Here is an 11,081-nt window from a genome sequence, read left to right as displayed (position 1 = left end):
AATCTAAGAAAGGTTGTGAGAAAAGTATACGGGAAAGAGGAGGAAGAAGGGGAGAGGAAGAGAGAAGGGAGAAAGAGGAGAGAAAAAGGGAGGGAGGGAGGGGGAGAGAGAGGGGGAGGAGGAGGGGGGAGAGAGGGAGAGAGAGAGAGAGAGAGAGAAAGGGGGGGAGGGAGAGGAAAGGAGAAAGAGTGTTTGTGTGCTTGTATGTATGAGTGACATTGAGAGGGAGGGCAGGAGGGAGGAAAAGCCTGAGTGAGTGAGAGGGGGGAGTGTCTATACGTGGAGAAGGGAGACGGGGAGTTGTGTCAGTGAAGGAATCCAGTTAGGGGGCTGAGCCAGGGCTATGCTCTCAGTTTTTAGCGCCAGCAGAGCAGGGCGAAGTAGGGACGAAGAGGAAACCCGCGGAGAAGCAGCTCGGCGCCCAGCCCTCCTTCTCCTCCTCCTCTTCCTCCTCTTCCTCCTCCTCCCGTTGGCTCTGGGGGCTAGTAGCTGCGGCGCTTTCTCCTCTCCACCCTCACTCTCTCCCTCTACACGGCCCGGGCCGAGCAGAAACAGTCCATTGGCAGAGAGGTAAGCTACTGGGGGAGCATTTGATGCGGCGCTTTAGCCCAGGGTTCAAGGCAATGTTAAGGGTGCAGTCCGCGAGCCCCCACCCCCACCACTATCCTCTTCTCCACCTTCTCCGTCTCTCTCCTTGCTCAAGCTGTGCCCTCCTCCCTGCAGCCACCAGGGGTTTGCATAACGGGGGAGAAGAGATGAGAAAAGAAAGGGGGGATAGAAGGGTGAAGGGCAAGAAGAGGGACGTGCTTGTGGGTTTCTGAGCTTAAAAGAACATTTTGCACCTTAGTTGTAGAGACATTCGCGTCCTCCCGTTCCCCCCCCCCCCGCCTTTTCTGGAGCTGCACGGAAACCCTCCTAACACTGGGGTGTGGTGTTAAAACACGCCTGGATATTAATGGTTTGGGGCACGCTCTGTAGGCTGGACTTTACGTGAGAATTGTGATCCCATTTTTTCCTTCCTCCTTCAACCCTCCCTCTTCCCCTTACAAAGGAGAGGTTGCGGAGGGGGTGGCGGAGGGGCACTTTGACTTTTCTGCCCGTTCATTTATAGGATGAAAATGTTGGCCCGCTGAGATCCAACGTGGACCAGCCCGCCTTTCATCCACCCCCACCTCGAAAATGCAACTTCACCCACTGCTGAGGTTTTCCCCTCTGTTCCAATGCACGGAATAGCCCAGCCCAGTTCTCGCTTTACTTACTCACGGGACTAGCATATCCTCCCGCTAAATCGCCCGTTTTAAATGAGATTTTACATTCCAAAGTCAAAGGTAAAACCCTCTCGCCGCCACCTTCCTCCTGTTCCGATGATTTAGTGGAGCCGTTGGGAGCTGTAAACATCAACCGAAATTATTCTTCTTACCATGCTGTATTCAGTATTTTATTTCTTTCCAAGTGAGACTCGAAAGGAAGTTGGATTGCATTTTACAGCTCTGGTCGATATTATTACTTGAAAACAAATGATACTCAGCAAATTATAAGACTATTCCTGGAGTCTGCTCCCTTGAATTATGCCCATACAGTTGTGATTGCAGGAGAGAAAATGCTGAAACAGCACCATATTTTCATCAAATGTTGCATTACAGTTTGTCTGAGTTGCCATATGTTCACATATATACTGTGATTACTGGGCAAGGATAGAAGCTAAATGTTTAGTGCATTTTTCTACACTATTTTGTGGAACAGCTTAGCCACAAAATAAAATAAAAACAAAAAAACATATCAAATGTTGTAAATGTATGTGTATGGGGTTGGCTTACTAAGATGGTAATAAACCAAGCTGAACTGGACTTTGATGCGTAAAATTTTGACTATGATTATTTGGAGATCAATATTGTGTTCTTATACAGCTCTGTTAAGTAGCAGTCTTTATTGCTTTGCTTATAGAAAAAATTGCCACCAAGTATTTAAATAATTATTGTTAAAATTGACTGAATAGCTAATAAGCTGCACTGCCCAATACTGGGCTCTGTAATGTTTAAAACAAAACAAAACAAAACAAAACACCATCAGTCACTAAGGCAGCCTGGATCGAGGGAGTAAAAGAAAAGTACCTGAAGCACACACACTATCTGCTGGTTTCAGGCGTAGAAGAGAGCACTGAATGTGTCTTTCCTTTTGAGACAACTGCAAATGAAGAGTTCAGATTGCTGACTTTTTTTTTTAAGCTTCAAGAAATTTTTTAGTTACTAAAAATCCTTACTCCATCAGATGTCAAGGTTTTGTAGACCTTGAAGTCCTTGGACTAAAGATTCTATGTAAAATGCACCTGAGCCTATTTCTGATTCTCCAATATGAGAACTAGTGAAAGAAAGTCTTAAACTTCAGAAATGACATCCTTCCCTTGCATTGCATTGCATCACATTGAATGTGATGTAAAGCGATCACTATCCTGATATTTAAAAAAATAAAATATAGTTGTCATAATATCTCATAATTACAGCTTCCTCTCCTTCAGGCTTATCATTGTAGTAAAATACAGAAGAAAAATTTACATTGTCCTTAATTTTGGAAAATGTATTTTTTTCCATTTTTGTTTGTTGCTTTTATAAAATAGTCAGATGGGCATAACCTTATTCTGCAAGAAGAGTTTGAGACCTGTTTCTGGTGGATTCAGTTGTTCCGTAGGAATTTAAAGGTCACTTTGCCAGTTAGTTTTTAAGGAAAGATTCATTGGCGCTCTTGATTTATTTTTCCCCCTGACACATTAGAATCAAGGGTGTAATACATAGCTGAGAATAGGAGCGAAAGACAGAATGAGTCCCACTTGGGAAAAGAAAAATAAGTTGGCAAAGTCAGTGATTTTCAAAAGACGACCCTAAAATAAGGGTTTCACATTGTAATCAGGACAAATCAGCCCCCTATGAAACCAGATCTCTGATTAAGAACAGCAGTAAGTTATGTGGATAAAAGCAAGTACAGTGAAACTACTATATGAAGCCCAGACACCAAAATGATTGTTAAGTATTATCTATGTATGATTGTGTTTTTGCTGGATCTTTAACTAGAAAACAAAATAAAGTTTTGTAACGACTTTCTATTTGGACAAGGCAAATAGTCCTGCAATCCCTAATCAGTGTTTTGAAATAAACTCAAGTCTCTATCATTTGTTCAAGCCTTTTTGTTGGAACAAAGTACCAGGAAACATGTCAAGTTTTTTTTTTTTATCTCTGTATGTGATGTGATGGGGGGATGCTAGAAAGATACATCTTTAGAATGTAAGAAATTTTGCTTCTCTTTAACAGGTAAGCAAGCATAAGCCAAATGGGAGGATGTGTATTTTTGACAATGCTATTTCTTCTTCTGATTCCTGCCTCTGATGAAAATGTTAAATGACTGTCTAAGTATCTACTTAGTTGAATGCATTAATTTTGACAGACAAATACATCAATACTTCTTTCAGGCTAATTTTATTTTACTGAGCTTCTTGATAAAAAGTCTATTCAGTTTAGTGTTGTGCAGTCACTGATTTTTTCAAGTGGTCATTCAGGGAAGAGTATTGATGGCCTTTTGAGGTTTTCCAGTGAGCTCTCTAAGTATAAGTAATAATAAGTAGCGTTACTCTCTGTAAAGCCTTAATGTTCATAACCTTGGTATCGGAATGCAGGATAGTAGTATGAGATAGCATATGCAAAAGCAACTTCATTTAACCTAAATTTTTTTTTTGGTGGAGTTGAGCCTTAGGCATTTAAAATTTTGAACTAAAATAAAATATTAAGTGAGGAGAACATTTGGCCACCACTATCAATTAATATTTAGAAGAGTTAAGTAGTAGAAGGGAAGAAAAGCTCTTGGGAAGGAAGAAGCCTGGATTTGTGCCCTAATAAATTTAAAGCTGTAAGGGGACTCACAGGTCAACTAAAATCCTGCCCTCTTATTTTACAGATGAGGTTACTGAGGCTCGAGGACGTTAAGTGGCTTGTCCAAAGTCACAATGTAGGGGCAGCTAGGTGGCACAGTGGTTAAAGCTTCGGCCCTGGAGTCAGGAGGACCTGAGTTCAAATCCTGCCTCAGATACTTAACACTTACTAGCTGTGTGACCTTGGGCAAGTCACTTAACCCCAATTGCCTTATCAAAAAGCAAAAAACAAAACAAAAAAGCAAAGTCGCAGTCTAGTAAATGGCAGGGCTGGATTTGAACCCAGCTTTTTTAGCTCCAAATTCAGTGCCTTTTCTACTGTGTGACCCTGTCTTCTCATTTAACCCCTTGATGCCTCAATTTCTTCCACTGTAACAATGCACTGCCCATCTCACAGGATTGTTGTGCAGAAGGAACTTTGTAAACTGTAAAGTGCCATGCAGATATGAGATATTATTATGTGTTTGGGGTATAGCAGTTGCTTCTTCCTCAGAGCGCAAACAAGTGTTATTAACATTGAGGAAAGTGACCCAGGGCAACAATATTGGATTGTCTCTGATAAAAATTGAACTGAGGTTGTGTTCAGAAAGATCTATGCCACAACCCCCCATCTCTCCATATGAAAAATTCACTGTGTCTGATCCAAAGCAGATAAGTCTTGCTTAGTCATTGCTCCACGCTACTTTTGGAATCAGCTTTGGGAGAGATTTTTTTTTTTAAGATTACAAGCCCCTTAAGAACAGTTTATGTTGAATTTTCTTTCATATCCCTAGCACCCAGGCACAGTGTATAGCACATAGTAGGAGCATAAGAAATGTTTGTTAAATTAATGAATGCATATCTTTCTTGTAGGCAAGCAGCTGCTGACCCTCGTGGTTGTTCTGATATATTCACAAATGGCAGCCTTTATGAAGCCACAGTGTAATCAGACATTTGAGGTGTCTCTTCAATGATATGTGCACACATTTCTGCACAACTCTAAAGTGTTCCATTGATATCTCATCTTCTAGAGTAACAACACTATTAAAAAACATTTTTTTCATGGTATATAGGTTAAAATGTAGGAAATCCTGCACTGTGGAAGATAAGAAAAATCACCTTTTCCCTGCCTTTCTCCTCTTTTGTAAAATAGGGGTTTATGGAGGTACTTTTTCCTTGATACCTCAAAATGGCTAATTTGGTGTTCTTATGTTGTGTTATATAAACATGCCATATGCTTAATTTCCAAAGAAGTTTATACTGTCAGTGTTATGTTGTGGAATAATATCTCATGAGCAGAGTAGGTAAGAAAATTACTTCATCACAATAACATGCATATTATGTTTTTCTGTTCATCATTTTTTAAAATTCTAGGTAAATTTAATGGTCAGTGTCCTTCATTATTATTATTTAAAGCTTTATGATACTGCCTATCCAGATATACATAAGAAAGATTGTCTATGTGAATCTGTCTTGGGCACTGACTTCTCACCCAAACTTCAATTCCATATCTCCACCTACTAATTGGATATTTCCACTTAGATGTCTTGCTAATACTTCAAATTCAACATCTGAAACAAACTCATGTTTACTAAACATGTTCCTAAGACATAAAAGACTTCCTGATTTCTCCTATCAGCAGTTATCATACCCCTAGTCAACCAGACTCAGAAGCCAGACTCAGAAGCCTAGTCTTTCTCTCTTCTGTTTACCTTTCATATATAGTTTCTAATTCTATTTATTCTTCCTTTCTAGCCCTAGCATTCTTTTCTTCTCTCATTTGCTTCCTTTTCATTTCCACCCTAGACCACCACCTCAATTGAGGATTATTGCAACATAGTTAGAAGGACAACTAGTTAGTCTTTGGCCTTCATTTTTCATCATTCTGATTTATTATATATGTGCTTACTAGTTTAAAATTCTTAAAATCCTTATTTCACCATATCACTTCTCTGACCAAAATCCTTCTGTGGCTTTATATTCCCTACACTGTCAAATGAAATTAGGCTCACTACATTCTGGCCCCAACATGTCTTTCCAACCTTACCTCCTACTACTTTCCAAATTAAACCCTTTAACCCAACCACATCAATCGCTTTCTTCACTAATTCCCCCGAATGATAAGCACACTTTCATCCTTCACTCATACTATGCCTCCACCTGGAATGTTTTCTTCCCTCCTATCTACCTGGTCAAATCCTTCCACTTCAGGTGTTACTCCTACACTTCCAAATCTTCTCTGATCATTCTAGCTCACACTGATCTCTTACTTCTCTAAATCCCTATAGCATATTATTATTATATATTATTTATTATTATAATTATTATGGATACAGCACTAGGTTTATTATTTAAAAGATCTGAATTCAAATCCCGGATCTAACTAAGCATCAGGCACTCAACCTCTCTGAGTCTTAATTTTCACTTCCTGTAAAATGAAGGGGTTGGCTTACCTCTAAATCTGAAAAAAAAGTCAGAGCATGGAGCTTTAACATTTAGCTTTAGCACTGAAAGGAACCTCAGTGGTGCTTTTGTTCAATCCTCTTATTTTACAGATTGGGAAACTGACACCAGAGAAGTTAAATAACTTGCTCAAGGCCACCCAGCTAGCATTTGAACCCAGATTTCCTGGCTCCAAATCCAGCATTTTTCCCACAACATTATGATTCCTGTCTCCTATTTTGTCACAATCCTATACTGACCCATATTAATATTATGTTAATGTTTCACAAATCGGTGTCTTCTTTTTCCATCTAGATTGCAATGTCCTTGAGGGAATGGACTGTGCCTGATAATTTTTTGTACCACCCCACAGTGTCTGGCACAGAGTAAGTACTCAAGAAATACTGAATGAGTGAAATATAAAGGGAAATATTTTCTGGCAACGCAGGATGCCAGGCATTACGCAGGAATGACAAAAACATCAAGTGGTAGGAAGCTTTTTCAATTTGTTTTCAATGGCTTCAATCAATCTCCATGATAACCAGCTGAGAATTTTGAGAACTTCGCATTTTCCGAAGTTAAGAAATAATGATGGACTGTGGTGCAGCTGTGACATCCTCTTTGCACTGGCAATAAAGATTTTATTATTTTAAGACCAGAGTTAGGAGTCTTAACATTGAACATGAGCAAAGTATTGAAGCTTTATACAAACATTTGAAATTCAAAAAATTAAAACATTTATTAAATGCCTACTATATGCTAGGCACTGTGCTTATTAAACTATCAATTATGTAAAAATTCAGCTAACTGGAGCCTCTAGGTGGCACAGTGGACAGCACTGGGCTTGGAATCAGGAAAACATCTTCACGAGTTCAAATCTGGACTCAGTTACTTATTAGCTGTGTGACCTTGAGCAAGTCATTTAATCCTGTTAGCCTCAGTGGCAGACCACTCCAGTATCTTTACCAAGAAAATCCCAAACGAGGTCACATAGAGTCGGACACAACTGAAATGACCCAACAACAGCAACTATGTGCCGGGCAGTGTTAATTAAACTATCAACTATATAAACATTTAGCCAACTATGCATAATCTTTCAGACTTTATCTCAATCTTTTTCATTCTGCAGTGTATCCAACCAACATTTCCAAAACCTCTGTGGAACATCTGGACTTTTGAGGTTAAGGGGAAAATCTCAATGCACGAATGTTGTATTTGGAATAAAGAATTCATTCTGATGAAGATATTGATTAAAATGGGTGTGAGAGGTGAACAAGATGGGCCAGTTTTAGAAAAGTATGCAGAAAACAAACAAAAATTAATGTAGACCACCTCTCTAGGGGAGGGGAACCTGCAGCCTCAAGGCCACATGTGGCCTTCTAGGTCCTCAAGTGCAGCCCCTTGACTGAATCTAAACTTCACAGAACAAATCCCCTTAATAAAAAGATCTGTTCTGTAAAACTTGGACTCATTCAAAAGGCAACACCCAAAGACCTAGAAGGCCATATGTGGCCTTGAGGCTGCAGGTTCCCCACTCCTGATATAGGGAGATACATAGACAGTAAATAGTATATGTGCAAATGCACACCGAGTAACAGGCTGTAAAAGGAAAGAGTTTGAGCTGGGGAGAAACTCCACTGAAGCCTTTCTCACACACATAAAAATAGGTCCTTACATGCTGAAAAGCACAGCCTGAGGGTGGATGTTAACCATATATGTATATGCAAACCTTAGGCAAAGATTGCTAGGCTTTAGCAGATATAACTTGCAACTTGTCTGGAGGGGCAGACCCTGGTTTGGCAACCCTGGAAATTGTTCCTACTGTCGAGGAGTTTGTTGTATTGCGGCCAGTTCTAAAAGTCTAGACATTACCACTATTCTTCCTATGTTCTATATTTTCCACGAATCTGACTTTCTCAGCTTCATACACAATGACCTAAATCTATGAGAGGCAGCATGGTGATTGGAGAGAGAGCTGGCCTTGGAATCAGGTAGACCTGGGTTCAAGTCCTGCTTCTGAGTGATCCTTTATTATGAGTCCTTTATTCTCATCCAAATCTAACTTAGGCCAGTGTAGTGATTCAGATTTGGTTCCAGCAAATAATGCTGTCTTCATGAACCATAGCATGCAATAAAAACAACTTGGAATAGGATTTAAAAGGATTTAATTCCTAATTAAATTAAAATAAAACACTACTCCCCTTCACCTCCATGTTCACCACAGCAATCAACAACACTCCGGAAGACAATAGTAATTCTGCTAGAACTTCTGGAGGCTGACTCCATATAGACTGGGCTTTTTATGCCCTTAACCCTTTGAATCAACCAGGTCCCAAGGAGACAACTTCCTTGCTTTGTTTTTTTAAAGAGAAATTATCCCACCTCATATGAAATAGGTAACATTCTTGCTTCACCATCTAACTTCTCAAGTGCCCAGGCAGCTCTCTTTTTAGGTGCTGACTATGCTGGCAGACAGAGCTTCATCGTGAAGCTTTAGTATGGTTCCCTTTATCAATGAAATCATGGATATGGTCCAAAAAGAAACCTAACTAAGTACACATGTGGTCTATGTGGCTCCCAAAATTAACAAGACAGCAATCCTCAGGTGGGAATTTACCATACATAGAAGCCTAAAAACCATGGTATTTTGTTCACTCAGTGTGTTAGATGTAAGAATGTAGTCACCAGTTTCACTCTCCGCATAACTAAAGAAAAAAAGCCAGCAGGAATCTCACAGAGTCATATGAACAGTGGCGCCTGAAGAATCTTCAGACTGCTGCAACCAAGTGCTGTATTTTACCATCCATCACCTGACTGGCTAAAAACAATCTCACAAACAGTAGAACCGGTATCATTGAGTTAGTTCATTGAAAAAGTTCTCGTGAAGTGGTTAGAATACCCTGACGATTCCATGGTAACCCTCAAGATTCTAAAAGTTTAAAATCCAGATGTAAATATCAATGTAAGTAATGAATAAGTAACTATCCCAAGAGAAGCAGCATGGAGTAGTGGATAGAAGGTCAATGTGCCTCTTACACATACTAGCTGTGTAACTATGGACAAGTCACTTTAGTTTCTTAGTACCTCAAGCAAATAAAACTCAAGTTAGAGCTGAGTTGGTGATTTGCATTGGAGAGGGAAGTTTCTACACTGGAAGTTCATTACACTGATCAAATCATAGCTCTGATTCAAAAACAAACAAAATTCTCTAAGAGGTTGCCTACCAGACAGCCACCATCACTGGGAGTATTGTGTCTCAAACACACTATATTCTCAACAAATATTTGTTAAATGAATGAATGCATGCATGAATGAACAGTAACCCAAGACTAATAGTTCTCTTTGAATGGGAAATACCGAGGAATCCAGGAATGACTTGTAGCAAAGTCAATATAATAATTCATTGTCAACATTGCCAGCTCATCGTGGTTCAGAACAAAGTACTACTTTGTTGAATTCAACATCCTGTAGCTAAAGTTAAGTATGTGACACGCTTACTGGAATGCCCAAACTGGAGAGATCCAGAGCTGAACAGATTTTCACCAAACTAGAGACTCCTTTTCAGTGTTAAAGACGCACTGTGAGTAGTTCCACACCATTGTGGTATCACTGCAGATCTGTCAAGCAGGGAATCTTATGGAAGCCAAAACCTCACTTAGCGGTTGCTTCATTCTGACAATCATAGATCCCCATAGGCCACATACTACCACTTTGGCAATGGACGGAACCAGCAAGACAAGAACTACTATAGGGAGGGGATTGAAACCTGCTAAATAGGAGAGACTGGAGAGTGGGGAGTATGGAAAGAAATCAAACTCTTTAAAAGGGGTGAGAAGGGGAGGATACAAAGGTACCATTCTGCATAATTGCCACTCACAGTATTCCCTTCGGGTAGAGCCCTTATCTTCTGTGACACCACCATCCACCTGTAATTTGAATAATTATGTCAGCCCTCCACATGCAGATGAACAAAAGTCTGTTGTTGTTTGTTGTGGCTGTTTGTTGTTGTTCAGTCATGTCTGACTCTTTGCGATCCGATTTGGGGATTATCTTGGCAGAGATACTGGAATGGTTTGCTATTTCCTTCTCCGGTTCAATTCACAGATGAGGAAACTGAGGTAAACAGGGTTAAGTGACTTGCCCTAGGTCATGCAGCTTGTTGCTGTCTGTGGCCACATTTGAATTCACGAAGATGAATCTTCTTGACTCCAGGCCTGACGCTCTATCCACTATGCCACCTAGTTGCTCCTGAACAAAAGTCTGTCGATTACTTAAACTTGAAATACAGTGTTTTAGATAAAGTGCAGAACAGCCACGACAGGCTTGAAAAATGACACCTGCAGCTCCAAATGGAATAAGACTCTTGGTGTAGCACAAAGATGCTGAACTCAAAGAGACAAATTTGGAGACAGAAGGCCTGAGTTTAGATTCTGACTGCACCACTTACTGTCTGTGTAACCTTGGATAGTTCACTTAATCTCTCTGAGCCTCAGTTTCCTCACCTGTAAAATGAGGGGCTGGACTAGATTCTCTCTAAGGTCCCTTCTCACTCTAGATCTAGAATCATATGATTTTTAATGAGCAGGGGAGAAAGGACTGTCAGTCAAGTATGTGTTCCTCATACTCCATCATTCATATCCCATAGATGCTGAGGACAACAATATCATTCCAAAAGATTAAAAGTAGCCATCACTTTAAAAACTGAGACTCTCTAAAGGATTTAAGAGAATGATTTATAGGCAAT

At 40.1% G+C, this 11,081-nt stretch overlaps 1 protein-coding gene across 1 annotated transcript in view; it reads left to right on the top strand.

The window, feature by feature from the left end:
• Positions 1-262: 262 nt before the first annotated feature.
• Positions 263-11,081, top strand: part of SPATS2L (spermatogenesis associated serine rich 2 like) — a 234,027-nt gene continuing 223,208 nt past the window's right edge. Inside the window, exon 1 of the mRNA XM_020984904.2 lies at positions 263-570. The gene's annotated coding sequence lies outside the window, so the exon portion shown is untranslated. The remainder of the gene's footprint in view (positions 571-11,081) is intronic.

This window comes from Phascolarctos cinereus, unplaced genomic scaffold (assembly GCF_003287225.1).
Source record: "Phascolarctos cinereus isolate Bilbo 61053 unplaced genomic scaffold, phaCin_HiC Scaffold_726;HRSCAF=1367, whole genome shotgun sequence".
In the NCBI taxonomy this organism is placed as follows: domain Eukaryota; kingdom Metazoa; phylum Chordata; class Mammalia; order Diprotodontia; family Phascolarctidae; genus Phascolarctos; species Phascolarctos cinereus.
The sequence above is the reverse complement of the archived record's forward strand: the minus strand, read 5'-3'. Positions and strand labels throughout refer to the sequence as shown.